This window comes from Myxocyprinus asiaticus, chromosome 24 (assembly GCF_019703515.2).
Source record: "Myxocyprinus asiaticus isolate MX2 ecotype Aquarium Trade chromosome 24, UBuf_Myxa_2, whole genome shotgun sequence".
NCBI lineage: Eukaryota > Metazoa > Chordata > Actinopteri > Cypriniformes > Catostomidae > Myxocyprinus > Myxocyprinus asiaticus.
The window spans coordinates 27,977,753-27,995,276 of NC_059367.1; positions in this window are offsets into that span (position 1 = coordinate 27,977,753).

The following is a 17,524-nucleotide window of genomic DNA, read 5'->3' on the forward strand; positions in this document are numbered from 1 at the left end:
TCCATTTAATCTCATTACTGTCTGGGAGAAACATTTGCATTTTTCCTCCTATTGGTAAGCTCTAAATTTGAATTAAATGTTTTTAAACTCACATACTAGTTTAGCCAGAATCTTCCATCAGCAAAACTTTGCAAGCTTTAAATCTGGAGCTTTTAACTTTTTAATTCACTAACAGTTTGTACTGAAAATCTAGTGCTATTTATTACAGTATATCTTCAACATAGAATATTAAAACTGTCAAACTCATAGGCTAGGCTATGAATATGTTGGCTGTAAAACTCTTAAAGTTTCCACTGACCTTGAACACTGTAACAGATGGTGCCCCTCCCTAAAGGAACTTTGAAGACTTCTTATAAAATGTATAAGATTATATGAAACAAGTCAAACTCATGAATTGTTTATTCGCATAATCTCATTCAGAAATATCTGGGAAAAACACCCTCTTTAAGAACCTTTTGACCATTATTGATGTTACACACACAAACAGCTTTTAATGACAGTTTAAGATCACTTAATATCAGTGGAATAAACCATGGAAGAACAGCGGCCATGTTGAAAAGAATACGTAAGTGAAAAAAGAGGGGAGGAAAAGCACTATAATTGCGCCCAACTTAGCCGCCTGTCATTAGCGAGATGAATTAGCCAAATACATGCAAGTGACAATGGCTACAGAGGGAACCTGATCCTGGAGCCTCTACAACCTGAACTCCCAGACGCCACCAAGCAGACAAAGTGCAGAGCAGCCCTCCGGAGACCCGGTCAACACACAGACACACATTTATTTACGCAAGCAGACACACATACACACAATTATGCACATATGCAATACATAAACACAGCATTATGGATTTAGCTAAATACTAGAAATGTAAAAAAAAAAAAAACAAAAAAAAAAACAGCATGGTGAAATTCATTAAAGTAAGATACAGTGTAAATGTACAACAAATGTGCAAACAAGAAAGAAAGAAAGAAAGACGAGGTGATCAATTTCAAAGCATAATTGTCTTGTTAGACATGTAGAACATCAGTGAATTGATTTTAGATCAGCTGAAGCATTTGTTGGGTGAAATGAATCCAACCTTGACTCTTGTATATTTTGCATTAAGGACTAAATATAACTAAATATGATCCTTTGATGTCTATCTAAAGCCTGCTATTCTGCTACTGTATAACAAATGCAGTGGGATAACAGTTGAATACTCATCAAATCTTTAAAAATTAACTTTACGTCTTAACCTGACAACTTAAAAATATATTGTCGATTTACAGTCTCTCTTTCTGCCATTTAAGGATGTCTGTGACATGCAGCATCTGTGACATGCAGTCATTTACAACAGAAAATAATTTCCACTGTTTGTAAAAACAAGCAAAATTTTAATTTACAGTAATGCACTTCAAATGGAAGTCTATGAGGCAATGCTTTTTCTTTTTTCTTTTTTTTAATCTTTTATTATTATTATTATTATTATTATTATTATTATTATATTAGGGTTTAAAGCACTTTCAAAACTTCTTCTGTACTAAATAAATACATACCTCTTTGTTATTTGAGCTGTAAAGATGCCCAAGCATGGATTAACATAAACACATTTTTACTGGTTTTTGGGATGAGTCGATGAATGATTATTTTCTCTGGTAATCAACAGCATGCCACACATACTGTTGACAGAGCTTAAGTTGTATTTAACCCAGAACATTCATTTAACACTGAACTGTGACACGTATGATGTGCTGTGCTGTGTGTGCTTGTGTTTGGATATGTCGACTGTTCATCTCAACTGAATGTGAAGCAAGTAACACTGCTTATGGGGCCTTCCTGCTGCTCTGCACTGCTGCACATGCAGGGGTGGTGACATTGACTACAAATGAGTTTAAATATTGGATTCAGGGCTGGCAGACCCTGGACCCCACTTCATTACGCCTGGGAGCCTGGCAGTCACATGTAGACATGTGTATCAGATCACATAGGAGAAGATTTGGAGTGAGGGAGCAACATGGAGAGGTGTGCAGTGAAGTGAGTCAGTGAATATTTCGTAGGAGTCGAGACTTCTCCCACAAGTGCTGAACAATATGACCTTTGAAGGGATATATAAGAGGACTGTTCATGATAGCTTTACAAATAATACTGGATGCTTTTGAAGACCCCATGAAATCACTTAACAAAATTACAGTTTTCAGTCTTTCCCACTGATAGTTTGTCTGGGGCATTTTGAAGGGCTCATACCCCCTTTTTTTAAAATAACCAATATTCTTTAGCCATGATTGTACTTGCTAGTCAGTTGCAGGTTGTGTAAAGCGCAACAGTCTGCTTCCAGAAGTAAAAATCCAATTTATGTTTTCCATAAGAGATTTGATTTTTAATGATTACTTATAAACCTTTAAAGACAGACCTACAATGAGCTCTGAGGTTGTTAATTAATTTTATATGCGTCATCAGTCCATGTTATTCCATCTTCATTTGAAAAAATAAACTAGCGGAATTAATGTGGAAACTTCACAACCTATGATCCTGAAGAAAAACGATCTACTAATCAGAGAATTGTGAGGAACAAAGTGCGCCAAACAAGCTCTGCAGCAACCGCCCACTCCCATGATGCACTGTGCATGACACAGTCGAGTCGGTCTTCCTACACTCTCAAAATACTTGCATACGTGCAAATATCTGAATATTTTGCAATCAAATAAAAAATGATTGTTTATATACTTATAATTAACAACTTTAGAGTAATACTTTTATATTTATCCATCATTTTTTATATGATTATGTCATTCACTTTGCTTCAAGTTCATGGGATTGTAGTTCATTCCCCCAATAAAGACGTTAAGTACATAGTCTTGTACCTTTGTCTTTTGTTGGATTTTCAAATACCTTTTTGCTTCAAATCAAAGTTTAGAATGTTGTGATTCACCTCAGAGCTGGTAAGTGTGGTTCATGACTTAGAACTCTTTTATAAAAGATTTTATGAAATCCCTATGGAACAAATGAATGGGAAAAATACTTCCGTAACCAAGACAGCTGAAAAAGTGAACGGGCACTGTTGCACTCGTTTAGGGGGAGGGACATTTTCAATCTAGAGAGTATTTAATTGGACACAAATATTTGAAGCGCAGTATGAGTTATCAGTATTTTTGGTCTGTTTTCCAAAACTAAAATGTTAAATGTGCTATTTGCTTAAATTCAAATTTTGTCAACTGTTAGAAGTGCATGTCTTGTTAAATGACTTGCTCCTCCCGAACCTTGTTAAATGAAACTCCATTTCAGTAGTTTGCAAGTAAATGTAATCCTGCATTGAGGATAGTGTAAACATGTGTGGCTCGCTGTTCTGGGTGAAAGGGGCTCGAGGCTCGAGACTAGACCCCAGCTCGAATACCCCCAAAAGTGCCAGAAAATGAGATAGCGAGATGTTGTCTATGGAGCCTTTGTATTTGAGGTGAGATGAAGTATTTTATGATGCTTCTTATACCCTCTAAAAAGAAGCGTGTGGGGGGGGGTGCTTGCTGAGCCCTGTGTGCGGTGGGCAGAGGTGCCAAAATATGATAGAACGAGCAGGGGCCGCTAGTGGGAGCAGCCTCGCACTAGGTTCCGCTCGGGGGATAGGAAACTGGGAGGTATAGAATAGGTAGAGATGGAGAATAAAAATAGGCTGAAGCACTGAAGAGACATTGGCGGTTGCGGCCGCATGGAAATGAGCTCTGCGAGAGCTGAAAAGTGCTGGAGGGATCGTTACACCCGAACGCGGGGGCCACCCCCATGGTAGGGCAGGGTCTCCCCGGATGGAGGCATGAATTCTAGCCACCTGGACTGACCTTAAGTATCCCTCCAGGCTTGGTGGGTTTGGCAGATGGGCCTGTGCAGTGAACGGGCAAACCCAGAGGGAAGGGGCACAGCGGCTGCTCGAGTAGGTGAGCCCAACCTGTGATTGAACGGGGGCCCTTGCTGCATTCGACCAGGAGAGTCCTCCTGAGCTTTGAACGGGAGAGCCCACGATACAAATAAACATGAATAGCTCACTCTGCGTTTTGGACGGGAGAACCCTCACTGCAGTTTGAACGAGAGAGCCCTTGATGGATTGCACTGGAGGAGTCTGCCACGCCCGTGTGGAGGTGTGAATCCTAGCCACTCGGGTATATCGCCCCGAGTGTAGGTGTGAATCCTAGGCACTCGTAAATGACCTAAGCCTTTCCTCCTGAAAATGGGGGCCCTCATGGCATTCGAAAAGGGGAATCCTCGCTGCGCTTCGGACGGGGGAGCCCACGATACAAATAAACGTGAGTTAGCTCGCACTGCATTTGAACGAGAGAACCCTCTGCTGCGGTTTGAACGTGAGAGCCCTTGAGTGTTTGTGGCATGCCCATCCAGCAATTTGAGATGGGGGGGGGGGCTCCCGGACCGGCCAGGAGGGACCCGCAGCATCTAAACAGTGGGGCCAGCCTATTGAACAGACGAGGATGAAGCAAGTGTCCCCCTGACCCCGATTGTCAGCATTGTGATTAGTTAATTGGGGCTTGTTGTGCTTTCCCGATATAGAGATGGTTGGTGCGGATGTAGCTGAGATATGCGTCGGATGACCAGTGGCCCAGTAATCATATTTGGTGCTCGGGCAAGCCTTTGTGGGCTGCATACTCAAGAAATGGCTTGAGTATAGTTTATATGAGATTCCAGAACTGAGCAGTACAGATTTGAGGTGTTTTTGGAACCAGAATCGGGAAACTGCTTGGTTTTTGTTGTCTACGAAAAGTGGATCGAGAGGGGTTCTGGTTAGGGACCCTCTGTAATGGAGATAGTGTGCTAATGATTGAAAGGGCTGGATGGGAGTTGACAGATTAAAAATTAAAATTGAATGCCCTTTTTGGTCTGATCTGTTTTTCTTTGTTTGATAAGGTATCTGATTGTCTTGTTGTCTATGGTATGGAGGTCTGAAATGGTGAGATGGATTCTTGGGTCGAATTTAGCCGTGGTAGTGAGTTCTGAACAGCGAAGGAAGTCGAAGAAGGCGAGGATGAACATTTCGTCTAGCGTTTTTGAGGTGTTTGGAGAAATGTAGCCATGGCAGAGTATTTAAGCATCGGATTAGCAGATCAATAGTGAGGGGAAGCCTGGTATCTGTTCTGGTGGGTAGGGATTTGTGGATACCTTTAACAAGAATTGAGGTCTGAGGTGGCTTATTGTGAAGGAGTTTTTGCCAAAAATGTATTTATAGAAGAAATGGATGCCACTTAGGTAACCGTTGATGGTTCCTGGATGGAGGTTTTTGGATTGATTGAGGTGTGAGGTGAAGGAGGATGTGGAGAGGAGATAAAAATCTGGAAATGGAAGAGCCTGTGTTTTTGTGTGAAAAGTTTATGCTACGTATGAGTGAGAACTTGCCCTGCAATACAAAAGGTGGGGTCGCTGAGCACGGCATTGGACGTGAGGGCTTATAGAAGGCTATATTCAAATGAAATTGATTGATACGGAGATGTGGCTTGTGTTGAACTGTTTAGGTAAGACCTGAAACGGCCTGATTGTTGTCGATCACCAGGTGGGTAATGGTTCATTTGGAATGAATGGCATAATATGAGTTGCGGAGACACGTAAGCTTAGACGCATGGCCTGAAAGACGTGCCACGATGCATTGCGCTGTTTGCGGTGTAGAGGGAGTTTGTTGCATGGCCCTAAAGATGCCACAGTTGCAGTGCTTGGAAAGCAAATTGCACTGTTTGCTGTGTAGTGGGAGTTTATCGCATGGCCAAAAAGACGCCACAGTTGCGGCAATTGGACAGCATGTTGCACTGTTTGTAGTGTAGTGGGAGTTTGTCACATGGCCTGAAAGACGTCGCAGTTGCATCACTTGGACAGCGCATTGCAATGTTTGTGGTGTAGTGGGAGGTTTAGTTATACGGTCCGAAAGATGCCGCAGTTGCACCTGACGCATTCTAAATTTAGAAACAATTATTTTCTACGAAGGTACACACCACCAACGCTCACGTCAAAATTCTGCAATACCACGGAGCGCAACTCACATAGTTTTACATTAAATTCGACCCAAATCATTATCAAAGGACAATGATTATTTACTCTTGCCATCAATGGATGATATACTGTGTATATGTATCTTTCATATAGCCTACACAATGTATTTGCAGTTACAAGTATGTCGTTTTGTGGTTTCACAGCTTAAATGAAAGACCTGTTCAAGGCTACATACAAAAAAAATTGCATAATAAATATATAAACAATAAACATAGCCATTTCTAATCGTTCAGTTTGCGCAGTTACACCAGTTTCATACACTAACCTGCAAACTTATCAATGTCACTTTGTTCATTCTTGAAGAAGTACAAAAATATTTGTAACTTTGGACTGCCATCAACTGTGCCACATCAGCTCGTACTGTGTGTGTGATACCTGTGCCTTTCCTACCTGCTACCATCTTAAGGAAATGTTATATTTGTGATCTCCCAATCCTATTATGCCAGACTGTTAAACAGGCCAACTGAGTGAATTGGAAAGCACGCAAATTAGGCTTCTAATTTAAACGTTGGCTAATTTTAATATATCAATGCCTCAAAAATATATTGATAAAATAACGTGCCGATCAATAATCGATATATTAATATTTTATGGCATACCTAATTAATAGTGAAATAGATATCCTATTTTTTTTTATTTCACTTTGAATGTCATAACACTAACACAATAGATGTGCTAGCAAACAAAAATGTTGTTGATAACAGGAAATCCTGGCACTTTGTCTCATACTGTGTTTAGACTCTGACACATTGTGTCTTGGGGCCAGTGTAAAGCTTCAGATGTCAGTTGCAGCGTGTTTGATATTAACACATTGTCTTTGTCATAATGGCGTCCTCCTGGTTTGTGCCGCGCTGCTCGATCATCTCGAATGGCCAGCAGAGCGCTGATGAGGCCTGACATGTGAAGTGTGACATCATGCCAGTGGGTGGCCTGTTGGAGGGGCTGCATCAGTAAGGTCACAAATCCAGTTATGACTTCCTCAGGGTTCGGCAGCAGCTGCAGTAAGAGCGTTGAGCCATAGATGCTTCTCTCTGTGTTTCGTGATTCTCTTTTTCCCAACTCAGGTGTTGGGCTTCCTCCTACTAACTTGTTCTCTCTCTTTCGTTAATGAAGTCATGCGGAATAAATACCCATCTCTAGCGCTCTCTTCATTCGTACACCTTGTGTGGCATAAACAATGTTGTTTGTTTAATTGAAAAAGAGGCAAGCTTGACAGAATGTTAACTAACCCCAATCTATTGTAGCTAAATATTACTTATAAACAGAAATGCATGATGATATCACAAATAACATGGCAATATACAGCTTTCCCAAAAAAGCATTTGGACACTTAGGCCACACTTAAAAATACATGGATGTCTTTGCGTTATATACCAAAATATCAAACCAAACATCAAAAAGTGTCATTTATTCTAAAGAATGATAGCACAAACTCACTTATATAAAAAAAATAAAAAATTAAAACATTAAAATAAAAAGTTTTAAATGATAGATAGATAGATAGATAGATAGATAGATAGATAGATAGATAGATAGATAGACTGTAAAAAATTAAGACAAATTTGGACACGTTTTGCTTGCCAAACTTCCTGTAGTTAGTTTTAAATTGATTTAGGAACACCTTCAAAGATAATTTTAATTCCCTCTTTCATTCTGCTATGACACCTGTAGGAACTTGAGAGTAACTTGAGATCAATTTTTAAGTCCTTTTTAACATCAATCTCCACTTTTACTTTCACTTTTGTTTTTGGCGATTCACATTCTTTGTGCATATCACCACCTACTGGGCAGGGAGGAGAATTTATAGTAAAAAAAAAAAAAAAAAAAAAAAAAAAGGGCTTACATATTGATCTGTTTCTCACCCATCTTATCACTGCTGAATATATAGATTTAACCATTGGAGTCATATGGATTACTTCTATGCTGCCTTTATGTACATTTTGGAGCTTCACAAATTCGGTACCCATTTACTTGCATTGTGAAGACCTACAAGGTTAAGATATTCTTCTAAAAATCTTTGTGTTCAGCAGAGGAAAAAAAGTCATACACATCTGGAAAGGAATGAGGGTGAATAAATGAAGAGAGAATTTTCATTCCTTTAAGTCTGAGAACAGGTCTAGCATTATTTATTTGCAGATGCCACTTGGTTTTCTGTTTTTGTATCTAATGCAATTAAATTGACACATTTCTAAATGTGACTTAAGTGTCAACATTTTTCAAATACTTTTTGGGGCCACTGTATACTAAAAATGTTTCTATATTAAGAGCTATTCAAAAGGATCCAAAAGATGGTTTACATGTCAGCAAGTGCATGTGACATTTGCAGTGGAACTGCATACAGTACAGTTCACGAATCTACATTGCATGCTTTCATTCAGATTTATTCTGGACTGAATCATAGCAAGCCCCAGGCTGTCTAGATGAATAGCTACTATGGGCAAATGGAAGAGTGTGCTCTTTGACTTCATAGGTCATGCTGCCTTTTTGTGGGGACATGGAATAATGCGATCTGAAGTGTTAAGTTATTATGGTGAAAACTAGACCGGCGCTCTGTAAGCGAGGAAGTCAGGTAGGAGGAGGAAGGTGGAAAGAGGAAAGGGGAAAAAGAGAAGGTCACCAGAGAAGGAGAGATAGTGAACAAATGAGCATCTGAGGAGGACAAGTATTGCTGTTATGGTATTAGAAGGAGCTGAAATTGCTACCTGATGACTGCTGGAGGAGTGCGAGACAGATGATCAAGGGATGAGAGAGAAACAGTGAGAGATAAAAGAAAAAAAGGAAGGAAAAAGTGGGAAAGTGGATGCAATATCCACAGAGAAAGGTGGAGATGTAGGAAGAAAAAGTAGTTACTTTTGAAAATGAAAATTGTGAGTACAGCTTCTAGCACAGGGGCCTGTACAACACAGTGTTACCTTGTTAGAGCACATTGTTTGGCGGAGGAGCGATGTTTGTTTATCCAAGCTCAGTTGAATAATGCAGTAGTAACTCAACTCTCTGAGTCTCCTGAGCAAAAGCCTCAGCACCTGTCAAAGATCTGCTTTGCCTGTCGTGAGAAATGCAAAGACAAAAACATGCCATTGTTACAAAGCCAAATAAAGTCCAAGTAATCGCTTACAGATGGCAAAAACAAATCGCAGCTGTTAATTCTGCGTGAAACATGAAATATGAAATATAAATGATGCGCAAGGGGAATTCTGAAAAACATTTACAGAGCCAACCACCTACATCTCGTTATTACAAAGGACAAAAACGTGTCTAACTGAGAAACACAATTTTCCCATGCTGTCTTGGTACCCTTAAGTGCCTTTTTTTGTGGGGGTTGGAGAAAAATAAAATTTATAGAATGATTGAATTGATTAAAGGAATAGTTCACCGCATGTCATTCCAAACTCACATGCTGTTAGTTTTTTCAGTGGGATGCACAATAAGAAATGGGGCAGAACGGGCGGCGATAAGCTGAAACAGGCCACTGCGTTATGCAGAACGGGCCGCGACTGGCTGAAGAGGGCCGCAAAATGGTGCTGCGATATGCCGAAGGGGGCTGTGATACCCCCTCACTGTCATTTTTATTGAAAAGATCTTTGTGAAGATTCTTTAAAAAATATGTTTTATTCAACAGAAAAAAAAAATAAAATAAGAAAAAAATAAAAATCCCAACATATGGGCAAATAATGTCAGAAGTTTCATTTTGAGATTTCAGTGATGTGCCTGTGATGCCACTGCACTTTTACTGCACAAAGGCTTTGCTGTGCTGTCTGACAAGCCTCTGTTGAGAGGTAAAGAGAACACCTGTCTACTGTCACCAGTCTTCAGAGATTTGCCATTGCCCAACACTCGCAAATAAGTCTCAATGAACGGTCTACATACAGTAGGAGTACACCCCAACACACACACACACACACACACACACACATAAAATGTAATAGAGATCAGGGTTGAAGGTGAGAGATACTGGATGGATTGTTGATGAAGGATTTTGTTAAAAATGTAACATAACACGTCTTGCATTACGTTAAGAGGAGGGGGAGCTGTGGCATGTGATAATTAGTCCAGCTATTTACATAAGCATGAAGAAAATAAAATGTGGTGGTTTCAGAACCAAAAAGTTTTAATTGGATTTGAAAAGACAACTTCATGTTAATTGTAGGGGCATTAGCAAGTGTTTAAAAACCATTTATCAAACAATCTTTGTTTTGAAGCTGTGAACACCTGAAGAAGAAAAAAAAAAAAACAGGTAAACAAATCAACTGAATATTTATTTATCACCACACACATAAGGCCAGTGGAATTGGCTTCTATGACTTTCACACAATACCACCATAGAACAGAACTGTGATGCAGCCTGGGACTTCTTGTATGGTGGGGGACCTGCTTAACCTTAAATTACTAAATTAGGTGTCCTAAGAAATCATACCTCTCTCTGTGACAGCTATAGACTTTTGAAACAGCAAAAAAAGAGTCGTCGGGCTAGTCCTATGTTTGTTTAGCCGATCAGAAAACTACCCAATGAGAAACGCTCTCTCAAAATATTTAGATATATAAGTACAGTATACAAGCAGTTTGAGAATTTAGGGAGACCATCTTGATTGCACCGTTCAAAGTGTGTCATAGAAGAAGATTGTCTCTGCATATCTTTTGCCATGCTTTGCTGCGGTTCTGTGATTGGCAGATCTTTATCTGCAGGATAATGGGTGCTGGGTAGTGTAGTTATTCACCACAAATTCCACAATAAAAATGTTTTTAAATGAAGTTGAGAAAACTGGGACTGATGGCTTCAACAGAAGCATATACCATCAAGTCCCATTGGAAATAATTAATGGGATTTGGGGGTTTTGAAGAGAGGGCAATTGGTTGAAGTTGGCAAAACTTGCCCTTGGAGCTACTTGAGATTAACTGCCTTGATCAAGAGCACAATATTGATAGCAAGGACTTTAACCTGTAACCGTATGCTTACCAGCCCTAATTGTTAACCATTAGGCTATGCTAAAATTAGCCCATTCAGATTATTTGCCTGAGCGTGCCTTTTGGAATCACACCTGTCCATAGCTGCAACCTTCCAAACATTACTTTATTAGACATTCTTTCAATGTCATTGACTGAAACTCAAGGATTATCACCTATCATACTTATACACCAGCCTGGATCCCCTCCATCACATTAATCAATCAGTGACAAGCTACAACAGTGAGTAAAGTGTGAATTGAACCACAGCATTAAACTTTAGAGCTCAGTCGAACTCCCAACCCTAAAGTATACTTAATTTGACAAAGTATCTGTAATAAATCATACACTCATTGTAAAATAACCAGTCCATTTATATTCAGATATTAAAGGGCTGGACATTCTCCTTTAAAATGTAGAGTTCACTTTGGTTGGAGAATAAGAGAGACCACTGTAATGACTTCCAGATAGCTGTACTCTTTGAGAGAGCCATACATCATACTTTAACAAGTACCAATCAACAGATCTCCACTCTGTTCGCTCTCCCTGTCCCCTTCTTCAGTCTACTAAGGTGGAGGAAATATTATGGAATACTTACATGTGGGCAAGTGGGAAGTCCAGCTGATGTCCTTTGTGATATTGCTTTTGATATTTTTATAGTGGCAATGAAATTGTATGAGAATCAGCACCTGTCAGAGATCCGCTATATTTTTGAGAGAGATGCAAAGATAAACACATGACATTGTTAAAGTCAGAATTATTAGTTACAGATGGAGAAATGTCAGTGAATGAAGATGAATCACTCTAAACTGTATCTATTTTCAGCTTAAAGTGGTACATTTACATGTTTTTGTTAAAAAAAAAAGAGTTGTACGGAGCCCTGGTACATAGCGCATTAAATGGTGTACGCGTACGGTATGTCCTATAACTGCAAGGTTTACAGAATACAGCTTAACAGCCTATTTAAAGACCCCATGAAATCACAATTGGTATTTTAGTCCGTTAACTTTGAAACCATATACACTCACTGAACACTTTATAAGGAACACTATGGTCCTAATCAGTGTTGGGTGTAATGCATTACTAAGTAATTAATTACTGTAATTAAATTACTTTCTCATTAAAAAAAGTAAAGTAAGGGATTACTATTAATTTTTCAGTACTGTAATTACAGTTACTTCTGATGTAATTGTGTTAAATACTGTGTAGACTATAGAACAATTCTATATAAAACAATAGTGAATTTAAAATTGAAATGTAACATCTAATGTTAAAATACATGTTTTCTAATTTAACACTGCCCCCTTAAACTCTTTGGCCAATTTGAAAGAATTAATAAGAGCTTTAGAAACCCTTTTGATAAGGGTTTTAGAAAGTAATTAGTAATAAGTAATAAGTAAGGCAATTACTTTTCAGACAGAGTAATTAGTACAGTAATCTAATTACACTGTAGAAGATGTAATTATTAATTAACAATTAATTACTTTTTAGAGTAACTTACCCAACACTGGTCCTAATAAAGTGCCTGACGTGGTCTTCTGCTGTTGCAGCCCATCCGCCTCAAGGTTCGACGTGTTGTGCATTCTGAGATGCTATTCTGCTCACTACAATTGTACAGAGTGTTTATCTGAGTTACTTTAGCCTTTCTGTCAGCTTGAACCAGTCTGGCCATTCTCCATTGACCTCTCTCATCAACAAGGCATTTCTGTCAGCAGAACTGCTGCTCACTGGATGTTTTTTTTTTTTTTTCCATTTGGAATAAATTCTAGAGACTGTTGTGCTTGAAAATCCCAGGAGATCAGCAGTTACAGAAATACTCAAACCAGCCCATTTAGCACCAACAATCATGCCATGGTCGAAATCACTGTAATCACTTTTTTTTTTTTTCCCATTCTGATGGTTGATGTGAACATTAACTAATGCTCCTGACCCGTATCTGCATGATTTTAGGCATTGCACTACTGCCACATGATTGGCTGATTAGAGAATCACATGAATAAGTAGATGAACTGGTGTTCCTAATAAAGTGCTCAGTGAGTGTACTTTAAAGTTGACAAAATTCACTATTAGCAAATTAATTTACAGCAAATTTACAATATTTCTTCCAGGAAAACAGGCCAAAATATTGATGACTCATGCTGCACTACACAGATTTTTATCCAATCAATTGCTCAGTAGAATGAGAATGCCACTCACCATAATACCACCTGCAAGCAGTAACCAAATCAATGTTATTGGTTCTGACATTATTAAAGCCTATTATTTTATTTTTATAAATAAATGAGCCTTTATATATGTAATTTCCTGTTTTAATAGGAAATATGTCAATATAGGAAAATATAGAACTGTGCTCAATAAGCCATTTTATGGCATTTACATTTTATAGTGTATATGTTCAAATCTCTAAAATTACATATTTAAAAATTACATATTTAAAAATATAATCTGTAAAAACAAAAAGAAGAAAATTACAAACCTATACCTGTCCTATATGTACATGTTTTTTGTAGATTTTAATAGAGGGTTGCCCATAAAAATAATAATAATAATAATAAAAAGTAAAAGACTTATTACAGGCTAATGGGTGTGAGTTTGTGTGAGTGCATGTGTGTGTGTGTGTGTGTGTGTGTGTGTGTGAGAGAGAGAGAGAGAGAGAGAGAGAGAGAGAGAGAGAGAGAGTGAGTGTGTGAGTGAGGCAGATGAGAAAAAATAGAATCAGCGGGTTGAATGAAATATTAAAGCCCTTTAATGAAAATTATGGAGGTTATAAGAGGTTTTCTTTCTCTTATTTACACTTTCAAATGTGTTTATTAATTTATAGTTTTAAATCACAGCCATTTTTTTGTAGCCGAGGAGCATCAAGCAAAAAGAATGGCTTAAAATTTTAATGAATAAACAATGTCCTTTCACTGAAATGTTACATGGGTCTTTGAACAATGTACCACCAGCAATTAATCAATAAGAGAAGAAAATTACATTTCATATTTAACAGAATATGAACTCCAGCTTAATAAATGATATCTTCTTTTAATTTAATTGGCGTCAGCTCATATCTAGCAGATTGCTAATAAAATTCAGGATTTCCATATTTAATGATGCATGCTTTTCACTGTATATTTTACAGGGGAAATGTTGTCTTTAATGAACCTTAGAGACTATCCTAATAGACATTGTCTTTAACAAATGTAACTTCCCTTACATTAAAGGTCCTTTGGTCGATTCTGCTGATTTAAACACATTTAGCCAGTTATGGTGGATCAGAGAATTATGATGTTGTGCCTGCTGTTTTTATTTGCTGTATTACTGCTGCATTATCCATTATTCAGAATGGCAAAAAAATAAAAAAATAAATAAATAAACAAACACTCTTGCAAGCTACTTCCTCCTCTCCTTGGTTAGGTTAAAAGGCATGGTTCATTTTGGAGGAGTCTGCAGCGAAAATGGGAATAAATTGATGTCAATTTCCATTTTAAATTGGTAGCCAATGACCTATGGAGAAAGCCCTTTCCAGCAAAGACAGAATAACTCGAATTAGAAGCACCTGACATTTCAGTTAATTGCTGCGAGTGTGGCCGGCTTTTGCAGTCACCTCCAAACTAGGTTCTATTAAGTTCTTACCTTTCCAGCAAAGGGTCTGGAGGGGAGGAGAGACTGAAGACAGCGGAAGAGTGATGCTCTGAAAGTGGATAGTTTCTGACACAATGAAGTCTCAGTTGTTTTGAAGTGTAAATCTAGCTTTATGTTTGGCAGAGGGTTGAATATGGGTGGGGACAAAAAATTTATGTCTTAGACCTAGCAGTGTTTTTTAATCACATTTTAACTTTTTTGACAGCATATTTTCGACATAACAACATTCATCACAGTTCTCAAAACTCAGACATGGTGGAAGTAAAATGCTATCCACAAACAGTACTGTGGTGTTTCCCTGGTTCCACCCACATGTAAGAGTATTTGAATTATGATGCAATAGCATTGCAAAGATATCTACCATATATTATGCTTAATAAGCTACTGCACTAATTTAAAGAGATTGAATTATGCATTTAAGGATGTTTCCTTACTAATGTTCAGCGTTCAGTCTAAAATAAATAAATAAATAAAAAACTCTGCACACACCCATTTCCTTTCAATAAGAGCAAACAGACACAAATATCCCCTCATAGCAGTCAAACCCCTCTCAGTGCCCACATTACATTACAAAAAAACATCATTGCAACAAATGAGACTATTGAAGCCTCTCATTGGCAAGTAAATCATTCTAGTAGGATCAGAGGGGGAATTGTTTAAATTGGCTTTCATTATTCAATGTCTGTATATGATTTGCACTGCCCTTCTAATTACTGGGGGTACTGACCACCGGGAGCAGCTGACTGAGGCGATGCTAAATAGGTTTACCTGAACAAGATCTGAAGGTCAAACTGTTTACCGCCATGCCTCTCTGACTGCCTTCCAAAAATGAAAGAAAGATTATGTCTCAAATCTGTCAAAAAATTTGCAGATGTTCTTATACAGTACTTCAATGGCAAACTATTGAGACATGTACATTAGAGTTAGAACGGAAGACAATATACAAGGGATTTGGTGGTAAAATCATCAAAAACAATCTAATTACTTATGGCACAAATGAGACTTAATGATTAGTTGTGTTCAGGGGCAGATTTAGTGATTTGGGGTCCCTAGGCAAAGTGCAGAAATGGGGCCCTCTTCAAATGCACACCTTGATTTTCCTTTAGCTTCTTTTCTCTGTTGCAATGCTTGCTACTGCATGGTGGTGATGACATGCAAATGCAAGAGTACTGCCCTGACAAATAGTGCCTCTTCACATAATGTTTTCAAAAAACAATTTTACTGCACAAAACATGTTAACAATTTACACTAAGGTTGTATTTGTTAACATTAGTGAATGCATTAGGTACTGTATAATTAACTAACAATGAACAATATTTTAACAGCATTGAATAATCGTAGTTAATTTTATTATTGTATAGTTTGAAAAATGCATAAATGAAAGTTCATGATTGTTCGTAACACACAAACTAAAGTTAGCATATTGAGTTATTAATTAAAAAAAAATGCATTAGTATATGTTGAAATTAACTAAGATTATTAAGTGCTGTTCATAGTTAGTAGGCCTATGTTAACTAATGCTAATGAATCCAACCTTATGCTTATTGTAAAGTGTTACCAAACACACATACTGTAGGTTCAGAAACTGTTTTCTTGTTGGACACTTTTTGTTTTTCATCGGAGTCGAACATTTTCTGTTATGTACAGAATTTCAAAAACACTGGTGGATAATTCAAAATGCTTTTCGTCATTTTGACAGCTAGAAAAATAATTTATCTGGTCAACTGTGTTTCAGTTCTCTTGAAAAATTTGCACAGTAAATGTTGTTATTAGGGATTAGAAGTGATCAAAGGTGAGAAATTAAGTTTTAAATCACACCCGTGAAAACAGGACAGGAGAGAGACGCGAGTTTGTTGTAGATGCAATGACTTAAGCTTTTGCCTTTACGAATCAAACATTTTTGTGAGCAAATTGATAAATAGAACTTACAGTATCTATTTCTCTGAACTCATACTTGTCATCCATGATTTCAGTTTATTAATCTTCCGATTCAGTCAATGATTATTTGAAGCGCATCCTCTGAAAGGTGCAACACCACATGAAATGAATTGACAGCTGAGATGCACATTCTCCACAGTGCAGGGCAGGTGTTAAGAGCAAATAATAGTGCATAAAATTACATTTTTACCATAAGGAAAGCAAGATATACAGTTAACATCAGGCTCCCTGTTGAATAGGCCTGGCATAGTATTTGGTGAAATCACACAGAAACATCCAAGCGGTGTGGCTCGCTTTCACATGATAACTAACACACACTTATGTTGTCACGTCAAACCTTGGAATATTCCATTACGGCATGATCTGAGGTAGGGTGGAGGACTACTTGCAAAAAAAACAAACAAACAAAAAAACAGCAATATTAATCATATATGTGTTATAACACTGATATATAAAATGTCAGCATACATTTTTAGTTACATTTTAGGGGGCCCCTGGCATTTGGGGGCCCTAAGCAGTTGCCTACCTTTGCCTAGTGGTAAGTCTGCCCCTGGTTGTGTTGGCCCCTGTCTTCCAGGCTTTAGACACATCCAGTACATTCCTTCTTTGGAACCATTAGTTCTTTCTCTGCTTCAATCAGTCAATCAGGCCATTAGTCAGAACAAAAAAGTGCTTTAAAACTCCTGGTGCATACATTTGTTAGTCTAAGGAAACACTACTTTAGGTTAATAGTGACACTTTAACTGCAGTGCTTTAGCTTACTCTGAGCTGGTAATGGTTTGACAAGTTCTGTCTTATGGGGCTTTTCCACTGCATGATACAACTCGACTCGACTCGACTCGACTCTGCTTGTTTTTGGGGGTTTTCCACTATGGATAGTACCTGGTACCTGGTACTTTTTTTAGTACCACCTCGGTCGAGGTTCCAAGTGAGCCGAGCCGATACTAAATGTGACGTCAAAACCCTGCAGATCACTGATTGGTCAGAGAGAATCGTCACTACCAG